The 17,898-nt window shown below is 38.8% G+C and overlaps 1 protein-coding gene across 1 annotated transcript in view; it reads right to left on the reverse strand.

The window, feature by feature from the left end:
• Nucleotides 1–17,898, reverse strand: part of FREM2 (FRAS1 related extracellular matrix 2) — a 169,734-nt gene that overhangs the window by 141,000 nt on the left and 10,836 nt on the right. The gene's annotated exons all lie outside the window — the stretch shown is intronic.

A 17,898-nucleotide genomic window follows, 5' to 3' on the forward strand; every position in this document is an offset into this window, starting at 1 on the left:
TCTTGACAACGGCCATTCAGTCAACTTGAATACTTGTAGTGACAGGAAGATATCATGACATGACAGCTCACTTCAATTGCAGACTGCACATCACCGCCAGCCAAATCATATCTTTCTCCTACTTCCAAAATTTGGCTGTGGTTCCAAACTTAAGGTACTTAAAGTCATTTACAACCAAAGCTCTCTTTACTTTGAAGCACACCACTGGGAACAAATATAAAGAGAATCTCATTAAAACTTGTGTGTGTGTTTGTGTGTGTGTGTGTGTGTGTGTGTGTACATGCGCGTGCATGCATGTGTGTGTTGGGAGAACAAGAAAGAGCAGATATGATTCCTGAGCCAAGGACGTGGGAATAGGTGTGAGGAAAGGGGAAGAAAGAAGGAAGATAGAAAAGAAGGCCTATATGGAAATATGCTATGTTGATGTTAGGGAACCCCAAAGGTGTTTCCTAATGGTTTGGGGGTATGGGAATAGCTGGGTGCAAGCTGATAAGAATTTTGCTTATGTATATATACTTCTAAGTAATTAAAAAAATATGAGTATGGTTGACACGTGATGTTACGTTAGTTTCAGGTGTACAACATAGTGATTCGGTAAGTCTATATGTCAAGCTATGCTCACCCCAAGTGTAGCTACCGTCTGTCACCACACAACATGATTACAATACCATTGACTGCATTCCCTCTGCTGTGCTTTTATTCCCATGATAAGCAGAGAAACATGAAATCATACTTTAAAAAAGGGAAGGCAGGAATAAATGTGTTGATTGGTGAAATTACAAGTAGGTGTAATGGTGAGAAATCCATTTGAGGGAGAATATAAGTAGACCAGAGGAAATAAAATAGCGAGCATCGGGGTCCCAGAGTGACAGACTGTAATTGCATAACCTATAGCATGGTCTAGTCGGTAGATAAAGGAAAAAACTTGAAGGTTTTGAGCAGGTGAGTGACAAAAGTATTATAACAAGGAAAGATACGTTAGTAATAATAGTACACATCACAGGCTCATTCCATTATATATTTGCTTTCCTTGTGTCAGGTAGTCTTTGTAATCTCGCCGAGACACTGCTACATCAAAATTATGTTCCCATTTTTATAGACGGGAAAACAGAAGCATAAGGGACTTGAAGCGTAAGACAGGTTAATGGACTTTCCTGCTGTCATTCACTCCATTAACAGGTGGCAAAAGGGAGAGCTGGGCTTAAGTTTTCTGAGTCCAAATCCAGGGTGAACCCCAAACCCCATTGAATCACAGCTGCCTAGCTTCCTCTGTGAAGTATTTTATTCAGGAGGAACTTGAAGTTGGGGAGACTGGAGAGGAGAGACAGATTAGAAACTACTAGAATAGTTCAGCAACTCCAGGTACTCAAATGAGTTTCACTGAAGGCATGGAAGGGATCCAGTGATAGTGTGCAAAAGGAAAGTAGCAGGTTGTAGGGACTGGTTAGCTAGAGGATGGGGGAGGAAAGTTAAAAGATGTTTAGATGATTCCAAGGACAGACATACCATGAAAAAAAAAATGGGAATGACAGAAGAGCAGCATCAGATAAAGCACCTTAAAACTACAGTCAGAATTAAATGCCCGATTAATTACCGTCTAAGGGTAATTCAGAATATAAGAAAATATTTCCAGCCTTTTTTATATTATTGCTTAAGAGGCCAATTTTGGAGCTAGTCACAGGAAAATGTTACTAACTAATTAAGGTATAAAACTGGTCCCAAATAGGAATATACTAGGATCCTACTCAAGCAAGATGTGTGTGTGTGTGTGTGTGTATGTGTGTGTGTGTATGTGTGTGTACCTGTCTGCCTTAAGTAACTGATGGGATAAAAATAGAAATGTGTACAAAATGCTTTCTGAATTCTAACAAATAAAGACAATTAAAATACTAAAAGGGGGTCTATATGGATACATTATCCTTGGGGAAGAAATAAGAATATGGCAGATCCTGTATTATACTACCTTGTAGATTCAAAGAAGTCTTAATCATGAATTCAGTTGTATCTATTACTTAAAAACAAAACAAACCAAACAAACAAATAAAAAAAAACCTGGGCCAAGTAACATAATCACCGTGGATTAAGCAACTACCAAACAAGTCAGAATCATGTTTTTCTAGAACATCACAGAAGAGCCCTTAACCACCACCAATGTATATACTGTATGCTCCCTGTGTTCCCTGCTGCTTCTAATTCTTTCATTCAGTTTCAGAAATTCACAAGGTAGCTGCTGTATTTAAAACTGTGGTTACTGTCAGTATTTGTGAATAGTAATAATAAAGGGTCAAATGCTCTTTCTACTTCATGTTTTGTAATTACATGGATTCAATTCACTTCTTTTTTTTTTTCATATAAAAAAAACCACTTTAAAAACTCTAAGATGAGGGGCATCTGGGTGGCTCAGTTGGTTAAGCATCCGACTTCAGCTGAGGTCATGATCTCACAGTTCGTGGGTTTGAGACCTGTGTCAGGCTCTGTGTTGCTAGCTCAGAATCTGGTGCCTGCTTTGGATTCTGTGCCGCCTCCCTCTTTTCTCTCTGCCTCTGTCACTTATGCTCTGTATCTCTCTCTCTCTCTCAAAAATAAACATTCAAAAAATGTTTATTGAAATAAACATTCAAAAAATTTTTTTAAAAAACTTTAAGATGATTTTTAATTTTTAAAAAGCATTTTAAAAAACTATTAAAAATTCAAAAATTAAAAACAACCTGTTTTTTTAAACTACCTGCACATGAATAAAATAGACTGGTGATTGGATCAACACACTGAAAACTTTGGGAATATTCTACTTGAAAGACAATCCTTTCTCTGAACTCTCAAAATCAAATGTCTATCATTCTGAAGACTCTATAACAGACGGTCTTCACATTCACTACGTATATTTGCACAGTGAATATTTAATCAAGCAGGTGAAAATAGAGACTCAAAGATGGACATCTTGAAAAAGGGACTTATTTCCAGTATTTCGACTTTGTCACACCATTTAGCAACATCGTTTATTTAGAAAAATTGCCAATATGAAGTACTTCGATAATCCATTTTATCTCTTACAGTGTTACTTTTCTCGCAAATTAAGTGAAATAGACATTTAATTGACTTGGTGCTTTTTTTATGAATGTTGCCTTTTACCACATACACACTTGAGGTGGACATGGGGAGGAGTGTTGGGGGAAGGGCTCACTGGTTGTCTCTGTTCCTGTCAAAGTCATGTAGCAAAAGGGGAATGAAGTGAGTCTATTAAGATAAGGGTAGAAACTCATTCCATTCTCAATGGTGTCTTAACATAAATCAATCAGATTCAGCATGCTTATTATAGTAAGTAAGCTAAAGAAATTTCAGCTGAAATGTCTAAAGGCTAGATCTGTAAAGTAGAAACATATCCATACGCATAGGAAGAGAAACTCCATTTTATAATAAGCAAGACAGAGTCTGATGTCACCGTAAAAGTCTATGCAAAGAATCTTGGCAATGTATATGTTTATATACACTTATGTGTGCTTGAAAGATATTTAAAAGCAAACACAAGCATCCATTTATTTTACATTTTTTAAACTGGCAAGACTATTCTATATTCCTTTGGATCCCTCTCTTTACTTCTGAAATTACTCCACCCACAGCTTTAAGAGAAAGTGGTAATCAGTTATTTATGTTCAGTGTTTATTCATGGCTTCACTCTACAAATATTTATTGGACTCCTACTAAGTGGCACGTAGAAACTAAGCACTGGACAAGGAGACATGGATATAAACGAAGCAGCTCCTGCAGTGGAGAAGCTTTATCAACACAAAAATATATAAAAGACTGCAGTGCAGAGTGGCCTGTTCTGAATGGGTATACTGATAGCTGAGATGGAGAATGCCTTCCGTGCTGATTAATAGATAGACAGAAAGATCATTTAAAAGTTGGCAGAATCAAGATTCAAGCCCAAAATGCTTCGAAGAACTCATATGGTTAACCAAGATATTACACTGCCTCTCACGAGTCCTAAGGTATTAAGTTCCACCTAATTAAACCTTGCTTTCTGGCGAGTGATTTTTTTTGTAACTTTGTCTATAAATGGAGATGTTGAATATATTAGAGTCTCATATAATTTTTAAGTCTTAGAAATAATTTGGGTGTAATTGATTAGTTTAAGAAAATCTCGGAGTAGATTTAATACCATGGACAGTATCATTGATGTTAAGAGCAATTTTCTAGGAGCACCCAGGTGGCTCAGTTGGTTAAGTAAGCATCTGACTCTTGATCTCGACTCAGGTCATGCTCTCACTGAGTTGGATCCCCACGTCAGGCTCTGCACAGCTCATGCTCTCTCTCTCTCTCTCTTTGTGTCTCTCAAAATAAATAAATAAACTTTTTATAAAAAGAGAAGTTTACTACCAACTGGAGCTACAAGTCACTTGGTAACAACCAGTTTAAGGGCTAAGTCATTGGAAAAGTTTGATCCTATGCCAACTCATGGCCCAGGAAGGGTGTCTTTTAGCTTATGAAAGCTGCTTTAAATAAAAGATGGGGTAAAAACAAAAGATATTTAAATTATTAGTGAGTTGATGAGTAATTTGTACTATACCAATACACTTGTGAGAACCTTTATACGTATATAATATTTTACATTGCATAGTATATTAACAACCTTATACATTATACGATATATTATTTGTGCTGCCACATCTTTCGCTTGGTAAGTGATTTTATATATAATGTACATATACATATACACATTCACGTGTAATATATATGTGTATTTTATATATAGCAATTGGCATGATTTAAATTATTTTATATATCAATATATGGATCTATAAATAAACACTTTGCATATCATCCCTGAATACAAATATGAGTAGTTATGGAAACACAGAGGTGGTGATGTCTGACCCTAAGCACAAGGGTAGAAGAAGTCAGGGAGAAATATCTGGCCTGAGTCTCTTGAAGAGGCAGGAGGAAGGATATTCAGGAAGAAAGTGAGAGAAAAGGCAGAGCACAGGACGTAGCATGGCATGTGTGGGACTCCTGAGTAGGCTGGGTGGCTGGACAGATCACACTTGGTCAGTACGGACATCACAAAGGGTCTGAATTTTATCCTGTGTTTAACAAGACACCATGCGACAGCTGGAAAATAAAGATGACATCAGATTCGCATGTCAGAAAATCAGCCGTGACAGCAGAGGGGAAGACAAGTTTTTTGTGTGTGTTTTTGTTTTTATTTTTTTAAAGACAATTCAAAAATCACATTTGTAATTTTAGGTAACTATGGAAATGGTATATCTGGATCAGAGGGGAAAGCTGCAAGAGACAAAGAAATCCATTAGGAAAATCACATTAGAAAAAATGTATTCATGCAGCGCCTGGGTGGCTCAGTCGGTTGAGCGTCCGACTTTAGCTCAGATCATGATCTTGTGGTTCATGAATTCTAGCCCTGCATTGGGCTCTGTGCTGACAGCTCAGAGCCTGGAGCCTGCTTCGGATTCTGTGTCTCCCTCTCTCTCTGCCCCTCCCCCACTCGCGCTGTCTCTTTCTCTCAAAAATAAATAAACATTTAGGGGCGCCTGGGTGGCTCAGTCGGTTGAGCGGCCGACTTCGGCTCAGGTCACGATCTCACGGTCCGTGAGTTCGAGCCCCGCATCGGGCTCTGTGCTGACTGCTCAGAGCCTGGAGCCTGTTTCAGATTCTGTGTCTCCCTCTCTCTCTGACCCTCCCCTGTTCATGCTCTGTCTCTCTCTGACTCAAAAATAAATAAACGTTAAAAAAAATTAAAAAATTTAGAAAAATGTATTCATTCACTCATTAAGCAGTTATTGAACATCTACGTGTGCCAGCAATGAGGATGCGTCAGTGAAAAGCAATGCTAGGAATCTTGGCTCTCACAGATACCAATTCTATGCTAGTGGGGGAATGGCTAACATTTACATGGCACTTCTCTGTGCCAGTCATTATTGTAAGCAGTTTACATCTATTAAGTCATTTAAGATAAACCTCAACATGATTCTAATGGGATCACCGGGAATGGAGTTAATGCAGGAATCTGTTTCAATAGAAATTCTGAAAGCAGGTAAAATTAACTGGATTTAGTAACCTGATGGACACGCATGGTGAAACAAAATGACTCTTGAGCTTTAGGTAGCGAGGGTCATTTTTTTCTTAGCGGTTAATAACAATTTCTGAAATGGTTACATGTACCCCACCGTTCTTAATTTTATAGCCATGATGCAGTGCACTCAATTTTGGGCTATTTCTACACACAATAAAGTAAGAGAAGAATTATGGGAACACAGAATGGTTCTTTTCTGTCTCCTGGATTTCTGAAGTCTACTGACCAGTTTTACCACTTTATTTTCAATTTCTGAAGTGGCTCTCTTGAGCTAAGCTTGAGAACACTGTTTTCTGTGTTCTCAACTCAGGCCTCTAACAGTTATATAAGTGGAGTTAAAGGTAGCAGGTGGGGGCTTTACCAAGATGAAATAATTAAACCTTTCTGCACCGAGTTAGCCAGCCAAAAAAATGGAGAGCATGTACTCTGCTGTCTCCGCCGGGAAGAATGTAGTCAGAGCTTTCTTGAAACAAAAAGGAAGAGAATCGTGTCCTGGCTTCCTTCACCAAAAGATACTACCGAGGGTGCTATTTTCAAGCTTAGTTCAAAATTAACATAAAGAATATAAAAAGTGTTCTAAATTGAAAAACACATAGAGCTTATATAATTATTTTCCTTTCATCTTTTTCTTCTAATTTCTTACACCAATAATACTGATATCTTTTGCAAAAAGTAAGTCTTATTGTTAAATAGTGGCTAGCCATAACTGAATAATTCATTTTGGGAACTTCTACCATAACAGCTCTGTAAGAATTCTAAATGCAAACATCCAAAGGTACATTGTTTCTTTAAGGTACTTATTCCTTCAGTAAGAAATTACTTATATACAGCTACTAGGCGTTGACTTTTTGATTCTTAGGGGCAGAACCAGATTAGTAAATCAGTGACTTCAGTAAGTTTAAGCGAACTGTTCTAAAACAGAATAATACTAAAGAAAATTATTTTCATTTACACAAACATTTTTGCTCTTAGGAAATGTACATCATTATATCAGTCTACATTTGTGAAGCAAGAAAAAAGATACCTGTTTTTATGTGTGTGTGGCTCACTCACCCTTTTTCACCAGGCCTCACTAAATTTTATTTTTCCTTATTTGCAATCAGGGTTAGGTATCACATTTGTCCCTTTGGCCTCACTGGATTATTACAGAAAGACACATGGCTTTAATACTTATTTTATCACTGTCGTCAGCTGGTTAGACTTGCAGTCAGAACTTTCACTTAAGCCTCATATTTGCTAAATCCAGATGTTTTCGAGTGCTATTTTTTTAAAGTTGGTTACTATATTTAACCTTCAAGTCTATAAAAATTAAACTTCCAGTTATTAAAAGGAAAAAAAAAACACGTAAACTGAGCTGAAGGGACATGGTACTTTGTATTTCCATTGTTTCACCACAGGGAACACTTTGTATTACTAGTTTAACAAAAACTTTTGTTTCACCATTTACTAACAACGAAATAACCTTGGAAGACTTCTTAGCCTTTAACCTCAGCAGTATGGAGGTGTTCACCACTTTTCCACTTGCATCCTGGTATTATCTCGTCTCTCCACCCAAAACAAATAGTCAAACTTTACAAACAGCTGCTATGAGAAAAACAAAAGATACTACCGAAGGAGGGATTTTCAAGCTTAGTTCAAAATTAACATGAAGAATAGAAAAAGTGTTCTAAATTGGCGCGTCTGGGTGGCTCCATCGGTCAAACGTCTGACTTCGGCTCAGGTCATGATCTCACAGTCCATGAGTTCGAGCCCCGCATTGGGCTCTGTGCTGACAGCTCGGAGCCTGGAGCCCGCTTTGGATTCTGTGTCTCCCTGTCTCTGCCCCTCCCCTGCTCGTGCTCTGTCTCTCTCTGTCTCTCAAAAATAAATAAATGTTAAAAAAAAAAGTGTTCTAAATTGAAGACCAAATATAGCTATATAATGATTTTCTATTCATCCTTTTCTTCTAATTTCTTAGTACCAATAATACCGACATCCTTTGTAAAAAGTAAGTCTTATGTTACACGGAGAGGAAGAGGAAAGAAAGAAAAGGAAAGAAGGAGAAGAAATAGAGGAAAGAAGCAAGAGATAAAAGAAAAGGAAAGAAAGAAAAATCAGAAGAAAAACGCTGGAATCCGTCAGAGATGTGACCTCAAAAGCCTCGCTGGCTACCTGCACGGTCATTCCCATGCAACGGGAAGTGTGCCGCATGAATGATCCTATTTCCATGAATTATCTTACTTAATCTTCAAAAGAACCTTATTAGCCAGCTACTGCTATTGTTCCACGTTACCACTGAAACCGAGGCCACAAAAGATTCAGTTACTTGGCTCGGGGGTCACATCACCAGTTACTGCAAAGGGCAGAACCCGTATTTGTTCCAGTTCTAACTCCGGAGGCTCAGCTCCTAACTGCGATGGAAGGGAAGATAAGCAGGGTCAATAGGCTGGCCTTCCTGTATGCACACTTCAAAGTAAGGCATCTCATAATTATGATGTCCAAAATGACCTCCTAATTTCCTCCCTGAAATCTGTTCTATGCCCCCTTGTCTTTTCCATCTCAACGAGTAGTGCCACTGCTGTCCTCTGGCAGAGAAGCCCAGAATTGTGCTTAAGTTCTCCCTTTTCTCCCATAATCCAATCTGTCAACAAGTCCTATAGACTGAGATCCACAATTATATCAAGCCCGTCCTCTTTTTTCTGTCTCACATCTGTCTTACTGCGTCAGCCTCATATTGGTCTCCCTGTTGTCCCCTTGCTGTTTCCCCTGGATCCTCCAGGGCTGCAAGCGTCATCTTCTCAAAACGTAAATTGCAACAAGTTACTCCCTTGCTTTAAAACGATGGGGCAGTAGGGATTCCCTTGGCCTTAGAACAAAATCTAAATCACTGTCCTGGGTTATAAGGCTCTGCACCATCAGGCTCCAGTCTAGCTCTCCAGCATCGTCTTGCGTGACACTCTGTTTGTTAGCTAAGCTCCAGGCAGGTTGATGTTCTTCCGGTCACTTGAGCACACAGAGCTCAGTGCCTTCGCACATGCTCCGTCCCCCCCCGCCCCCCTCCCCCGTGCTTGGAACATTTCTTCCTCCCTTTTTCCGGTGGCAGCTTCATTCCATCCTAAATGTAAGCCTAAATATCACCTCTCAAAAGCCATTCCTGACAGCTGCATCTCTAACTTGGATTAAATGATAACCTCCTTAATGTGGTAAACACTGTATAAAGTTTTATTTGTCTATTATTTTATCATCTGAGCCTATTGGAACCTCAGGTCAAAGATCACGACAGCTATGCTCATCCCTGTTTTCCCTGGATCCCGCAGATGTCTGAAACATGGGTGCTCCAAAAATGCTTGTTGCCTAATTCAATAAATAAATGAATAGGGGACCTCTTTTCCGCAAGTGGGTTTTGCCACAGAAGCTCTGACCCTTTTTTTTACACTGCATTGTGATTCTCTTTGGATTGTCGTAGGCTCAAGCGAATATAGGACCATACCGATGACAACGATGTACTACACCATTGAATACTACCTTCTATTTTGCCCAGCCACCCAGAGCAAACTTAAAGAGAAAGAATAAGATAGAGTTGACCTCTGTAATGTATACCACAAATAAATATTTGATGTGAGATTATGACATTTTAATAACCTGTGAAAGATTTTCTTAGTTTTAAAAGGTGACTATCATCGCTTTTGAGAGTAAATACAGAATCACACGAAGCCTCTAGAAACGTGACTAATAAGGATTCATATTCACCAAAAGATTGAACAATTTAAGAAAAGTTGCCATTAAATTAAAGCCAGTAAAACAGTATACCCAAGTGATATATAATTTTGAAATGAACCTAGCCAATAGTAACTGATAACATTTAGTTTATATTTTTCTATAGAAAAGGTATAACTTCTTTCATGGACACAGTACAGGTACCTAACAGCCATGCTTCTAAAGGCAGGCCTCTGGTATAGAAAGACCTTGATGACCTGAACAATTCTAAACTGCTCGTTGAAAAGAGAAAGGCTTCCAAACTTTGAGCCATAGTAGCCAACAGCCCTTGCCAGGCCCTGTATCCTGGTAGATCTTATGCCCTCTCGCAGATTAGAAATATTTGTCTCGGTGCCTGACGTTACTTCATCTTCTTATTATAACTCCCTAAGGCACCAGTGTCTTTCCTCTGGTTCTCATGTCACTAGCGATTAATTTTATTGCCAAAGAATGCTTGCTTTTCTCTCTAAGCTGAATGTGTCTGTATAGTCTTTTAATGCTTGTACTCAAACCTCCTTTTCCAACTTACTGCACTTAGTTGTAGTTTTCCAGCCTTTGCTTTAAATTCCAGCTACGTGTCCATAATGACTTTGCCTCACACCCTGAGATACTGGTCACTTTCAAGCAAAAACGTGTGCTCCTTCTAACTAGAATGAAGAGCTCCAGTCTCCTTGTGTCTGAGTATTCAGTCATCAAATATGGAATAAAAATCTGAAAGCCGTGTCCTTAACTGACATTTCATATAAAGAAATGACTTTGCAGCTCTATTATGTCAAGATGCTATTTATATCTTTCAATAGCGTATGAATTAAAGATCTTGGCGAACGAAAAATTGGGCACCAAAAGACATACTCAAAGACGGAGGCAACAAATGTCTGGCTCTGGACCAGATACGTTACAATGGCCAACACGGGTATCATATCCGACGCCCCAGTTTTACTGCCAAACCAGGAGACGGAACTCTCTCAGACTGTGCTCCCAAGTCACATGAGAGTTCAAGTGAGGAAGCAGCAAACCAATTTTCACAATGGAGAAAAAACTAGGGCTCCTCCTACGGGGTATGTCAAGCCAGACAGATGATCACATATCCGACTGCTTTCTTATGCCCATCGAGAAACGTCTTGGATCTGATGCTGCGGGCTTGAGACTCAAAACAAACATATAAACAAGAAACTAATAAAAAGTTATGTAATGGCATTTCAGTGAGGACTGAGGATACTTTATGCTATTAGAGCTTTCTACTCTGCCTGGCCTAATGTCTATCACATGAGGCAAAAAATTGGGGTAACTAAAAATACCTGAGTTAGTGGTGCTGACTTTAAAATTACACTGATTTATAGAAAATGTCTACTACCCTTTAAATTTTAAAGGCATTCCATAGTTTATATAATATACTGACAACTTTTTTTTTTTCTGAAAAGAATTCTTTAAGAATAGCATGAGCTCCAGGGGTGTCTGGGTGGCTCAGTAGGTTGAGCATCAGTCTTCGGCTCAGGTCATGATCTCGCGGTTTGTGGATTCGAGTCCCATCTCGGGCTCTGTGCTGACAGCTCAGGGCCTGGAAACTGCTTCGGATTCTGTGTCTCCCTCTCTCTCTCTCTCTGCCCGTCCCCCACTCGCACTCTGTCTCTGTCTCTCTCTCTCAAAAATAAATAAACATTAAAAAAAAAAAAAAAAGAAGAAGAACATGAGCTCCAATCTGGTGGTTCCTGGGAATCTGGGAATCTCCTCTGTCTTAAGTATATTTCACTGAAGGTTCCAAAGGAATTTTCACAGCAGTTGGTTTCATGTGTTTAAAATTGTGAAAGCTTTACTAAAAATCTTTCTTGGTGCCAAAGGGATTTAAGTTAATGCTAGGATGGGGGGATTGCTCTAAAGGAATGCCAAGGTCCACTGGTAATTGTTTAGAGGAAGTTTTCTTAGAATATGATGTAATTGATCTTTATATAAAAGGGAGCTTCTTTTTCCCATTTATCTATTCATTCATTTTCATATCTGTTAAATACTAACCCTTGTTTTCAACCCTGGGGAGGTAGGTACTGTGCTACAAACATTAATGACACCTTTTTTGATCTGAAGGAGTTCCTTCTCTACAATGGAGGTCTTTACATTAGCAAATCATCAGAATACACCATTGTTGTTGTACCTAAGGGTAGCAGTAGAAGCACAAAGAAGGGCACGGCTAACTTAGTCATCATGACCTTGGGAGCAGTTCTGGAGATGAAATGCCACCTAGCCAGGTGTTGAAGAGTGGGAAGGTCATTAGGGTTGAGGGCAGGACGTGCCTGGAGGAGCAAGTGAGACCAGCTTTCGCATCCCAACAAAGAGCTAGAAAAGTTCTTTGGAGAAAAGACTAAAAAAGGACAGATGCATTTGCATGTTAGAATACTGGCAGAGCGTTGAAGGCTGGGATGAAATCAGATAAGAAGATGTTCCAGTAGGAACAAGATAAAAGGATACTTGCTTTCGTCTTCTGCTAAAATGCTGGAGCACCAGCTCTCCAATTAGACTTCAAAGAGGCGATTATCAAAGGAGGATGTCTTTTCCAGGTCTGTAGTATTATTGTATTGGGCCTCCCCTCAGGGTGACAGAGAGGATGAAGCAGAAAGGAATGAAAGACGGGTTAGCTAAACCCACATGTGATTGCTACATGGCACCTTAGCTGCAGCCCGTAAGGAGAGCACATTTCATAACTTCCGAGTTTGACCTTATAAACTGTAAGTGACAATCTGCAACTACATAGGATATCCCTGGCCCCAGAGTGCCTGGATGGATGGCCTTTTGATGTACTATTCTCATATTCTTTACTAATATTCCAAAAAAACATATTTAATTACTAAATGATCATTTTAAGAATTACACTAGGATTGACTCTAGCACTTAAAATTTTAAGGACTGCATTAAATTTTAAGGACTGCCATTACTGAAAAGCTCTTTATGTTTATTGGTCACGGAGAATAATTTCTGCTATTTGAGTACACGGTGCCATTAGTATGCCTGTAAGGTTTTTTGCTTCGGTCGAGCCGTGTCTTCGGTGGAATACTGCACCCTGTATGGCTCTAACTACATATTCGCAGGTTTTTTCCAAAGCGTTTTCTCACTTTGTAGCTGCACAAACATTACAGAAAATATACCTGTTTCATCATAACTCACATATTTGGTATTTTTAAAATTTCTTCACAATTTAATTGATAAAATAAGTAAAAAAATAGTAGATAAATAAGTAAAATTAGATAAAATAAGTAAAAAATCAACTATAAGGTTGATTTGATTTGTGCTTATTTGAACTCTAGAAAGGCTATATATTTTTTACATGTATTTTTAAAAAGAATTACAGTATAATATCAAAAAGAATACTGTAAGTTTGAGCACACAGAGCCGTTAAGAATTCTAAAATAAAAATTCACATTTCGTAAGAGACAAAACTTTTTGTCTGTGGACACATCCTACTCTGATTTCATTCTCACCTACTAAGCATTCCTAAAACCTTGGTCAGGAAAACCCGGAAAACATTGAGTTAACACCCCTCCTTGCTTATCCTGAGTAAGTATAGAAGTTACTGCTTGCAGAAAGGATCCCGGGATTCAAATTGGCCTCTAGTTGCCTGGTTATGACACTTGAGGAAAGTGCCTATTTCTGTGACTCAGTTTCCTCATCCGCCAAAAAAGAATAGTAATGTTTCTGATTTGTTTTTACTAAGCTGACAGGAATGCTCTGAAGACAAAATTGCATAAACCATAATAAGTCATATATAAGGTTTAAGATCTGATTGAAAGAATCCTAAAGTATAAGAATCTGTGTGTGTGTGTGTTGTGTGTGTGTGTTGTGTGTGTGTGTGTGTATTACATGCACAACCAACATTCATTTATTAAATCCAAACACAGTAGAACTCCCTGAGGTAAAATCCTGAAATTATCTATTCTTCAAATAAAGTCCTCTCAGCCCTGTCATTTGGTAACAGCCCCAAACTAAAAATTAGTAACTGTGTCCTAAGCACCATCCCATTAGTGATGGGTGGTCCTAATCCATTACTACATCATAACAAGATTTCTGTGGCTAGCCAGTGTCTTATGATAATACAATTAAATGTGAAACAAGGGCTTTTAGCTTTCTGCTTTCCTAAATCTCTTCTTGACTCCTGAAAGCAAAAGTTATATTTTATTTATTTTTTGGTTATTCAAGGACTCTGTTTGCTCCAGTAATTTCCTTAGTCACTGTCCTAAAAAGCCATCTTGAGGACTTGGAGGAGGTGAATTCAGTGGACTGAAAAGAGAATTGGAGTAGACATTTCTTTTTTTTTTTTTTTTAACGTTATTTATTTTTGAATTTTTTTTTTTTCAACGTTTTTTATTTATTTTTGGGACAGAGAGAGACAGAGCATGAACAGGGGAGGGGCAGAGAGAGAGGGAGACACAGAATCGGAAACAGGCTCCAGGCTCCGAGCCATCAGCCCAGAGCCTGACGCGGGGCTCGAACTCACAGACCGCGAGATCGTGACCTGGCTGAAGTCGGACGCTTAACCGACTGCGCCACCCAGGCGCCCCTTTTTTAAATTTTTTTTTTTCAACGTTTTTTATTAAACGTTATTTATTTTTGAGACAGAGAGAGACAGAGCATGAACAGGGGAGGGGCAGAGAGAGAGGGAGACACAGAATCTGAAACAGGCTCCAGGCTCCGAGCTGTCAGCACAGAGCCCGACGCGGGGCTCGAACTCACAGACCGCGAGATCATGACCTGAGCCGAAGTCAGACGCTTAACCGACCAAGCCACCCAGGCGCCCCGGAGTAGACATTTCTTAATTTTATGGCCTGGTGCCTTAACTGGCCTCCCAGATGTGAAATACTGGAAGCATTTTGTGTATTTCGTGGAGAAGCTTTATCGTTATGTTTCCTATCGTTGTATAAAAGAGGTGATAATACATCACTACAGCTGAAGTTGATAGTCAAACCCACTAGTCCAAAAAAGTATGTCATCACCTAGATGGGAAGAATAAGTTACTCTTGAGAGAGGTCTGTTACTTCCTGGACAGATGGATGCATTTGGAGAAGTTACCTATCTTTTCTGAGACCCAGATCACTCCAACTAAACAACAAGAATAGTGCTTGTTCATAAGATTCAAGTACTTTCCATAATTCCTGAGGAATACATATCTTTGAAAAGTGTCAAAACATATTATATATGTGCCTTCATACACATGTATTGTATTACATGAAATGTATATGTTAAACTTGAAGATTTTGAAAATAAAGGTTCATATTACAGTCTATAAACATAGATTTTTTCTGAAGTACATTTTAATTAAAATTATTGACTGTCTTACCAAGATATTCACTTGGTAAGACAGTCAATAATATAGCGTATAACATATAATATACTGTATAATGGATATATTACATGTAACTGAGTCAAAAAATCAAAATTCTTAGTTTAATATTATTTTTACAGAAAGGAAAGATATCTTTATTTTCTCTCTTTCCACAAATACTGCAAATATTTTTTTTATTTCTCTTTGGCAAAATACCTCACACTTCCCAGAGAAGTAATTTCATTCAAGATACTCTTTAAGTTAAATAGTATTGCACTTCTCATTCAAATGTTAGAGTATTTTTACAAGACCGTGCAAAACCCCTACAAAAATAAGTATCATATTAAAATAATTTTGAAATACATACATGAATTTTTATTTTTTCTTTAATCCTGAGGATTTCTGTGTTTATTCTGCTAGAGGGAAGTTTTCTTATATCAGGTGAATTAAGATAAATTCTGTTCCGTAGATAGTTTGCCAGAATCTGCCTAAGCCCCATAAGTGACGCCATGTCAACGGTGAGAAGAAGGGTCAAGAACAATATCTCCGGAATTTTTCTCTCTCACATGAAACTCCGGCTCTAAAAAATCCCCCGAAATGATTTATTTTCTATTTCCATAAACACAATCCTTAGACGCACAGCCACATTTTCAGCAAATCCAAAAATAAACTCAGTTTCTTCAGCTAGCCATTCCTCGCTTACTATCTTGAAATATGATACGGCATAATGTTTTCTAAAGTTTAAATACAAATCAAAATTTTAAAGTAACTGTTACCATTCCATTAACTAGGGAGAGAAATGTGCCAAATAATAGGGCAGCAGTATCAGACCGAGACTATAATAACTGAGGGGAAAAAAGCAAAATATTAAAAAAGCAAAAGCTAGGGGCGCGTGGGTGGCTCAGTCAGTTAAGCGTCCAACTCCTGATTTTGGCTCAGGTCACGATCTCACAGTTCATGAGTTCGGGCCCGGCATTGGGCTCTGTGCAAGCTGTGCAGATCCTGCTTCGGATTCTCTGTCGCCCTCTCTCTGCCCCTCCCCAGCATACACGTGCTCTTTCTCAAAAACAAATAAATGGTTTTTATTTTAAAGTAAAAACTATAACATCTGAGAATTGTAACCATTTGCTTCCAAGCCTCTTTTGGCAGTTTTAAAGAAAATCATACTTTCGCTATTGAGGTGTTTTCAGTCATTCCAAGTGACAAACACGGGGCCTTGAACCAATAATTTAGTCTTTAAATTTTGATCTACTACACAGATTTACTTCTGAGTTCCACTCTAAAGTTTACCGACAGCAGGATTTCCCATTTGAGCATCAAGATTCAATAAACACATTATTTTTTATAAATTGGCGTCCTTCTTAGAATTGGTTTCATACTAAGATTTCTTTTATCAATACAAAGAATATTAAACTATGATTTGGTTACGATAAAAACAAAGGCATCAAATTTATTAAACATCTGGACTGTAGGGAAAATCACATAGTTGAACCCAAATTAACACACTTTTTTGCCTCTCTGGCATGTCATTTTTCAAGGCTGTGATCACGTTATGCCCAATGATATTTTAAACAAATGGTCATTTAACGCTTCAAAAAATATGGAGGGTAAACATGTCATCTTTTTGAGATATTATGTACTTTAAAAAAACCCATCATTAGGGGCGCCTGGGTGGCTCAGTTGGCTAAGCGTCCGACTTCGGCTGAGGTCAAGATCTCGAGGTTTTTGAGCTCAAGCCAGGCGTCGGGCTCTGTGCTGACAGCTCGGAGCCTGGAGCCTGCTTCGGATTCTGTGTCTCCCTCTCTCTCTGCCCCTCCCCCAGTCACGCTCTGTCTCTCAAAAATGAATAAACATTTTTAAAAAAAGGGTTTTTTTTTTAAAGTATCATTAGAAAATAGATGACTGGATCCAAATCCTTTCTTTTTCCCTCCTTCTTCTCTTACACACATACTCCCACCCCCACTTCCTGTGTCTTGTTCACACAACACATGTACTTCCTGAGGTTCTTTCGCTTCTCCTGAGAGCATGAGAGAACAGAATGTCTTTATGATTAATCTAGAAGTGGTCAGTTTTTCTCCCAGCCTGTGGGATCAGGAAGAGAACAGAAAAGAGAGTGAGCAGCGGCGGGGGCTTTGGGGGGAGTAGTGACGGTGACCTTGTGGAGGAGACTCGGACCACAAGTCATAGCCTATCCTCTGGAGTATTCTTCAGACTTCACCGAGAAAAAAATTTTAGCTAGACTAAGTCACAAAATCCCCAAACTGAGGACATCACTAGACATATTGAGATTGGTAAGGTAAAACACACCTTTACGTGGCACTGTTTTCCTGGTGAATGCGATTATCCATCACCATAAGTCCACACAGCACGCATGTGCAAACTAGCAAAGGGCACCCGCTTTGGGCAGACACCCCCCGCCCCACCCCCCGGGTAGGCACATGGCTTGGAAGTGCTGCTGGGCTGGATTCCAGCATCCTCTTGTCACCTCAAGTCGGCAGCTTCATGCACGGCATATTCTGAACAACTGGACATGGGGATCCTATGTACATAGATCTTTCTTTTTTAGTGTTTTACTAACCCCAAGACAAGAATAATATAACTGGAACATTCACCTCTACTCACTGCAGAGTAGTACTGTGGCAGATTGAGAATGTAAGATTTTCTATCGGCAAATAACAAATGCGCCCAGTATAAATTCAGGTGAGCATAAAATGATACTCGAGGCAGATTCCTTGTAACGAAGTCACCAAAGAACAACCAATAAAAGTCA

This window comes from Panthera pardus, unplaced genomic scaffold, assembly GCF_024362965.1.
Source record: "Panthera pardus isolate Hobbes unplaced genomic scaffold, ASM2436296v1 HiC_scaffold_1, whole genome shotgun sequence".
NCBI lineage: Eukaryota > Metazoa > Chordata > Mammalia > Carnivora > Felidae > Panthera > Panthera pardus.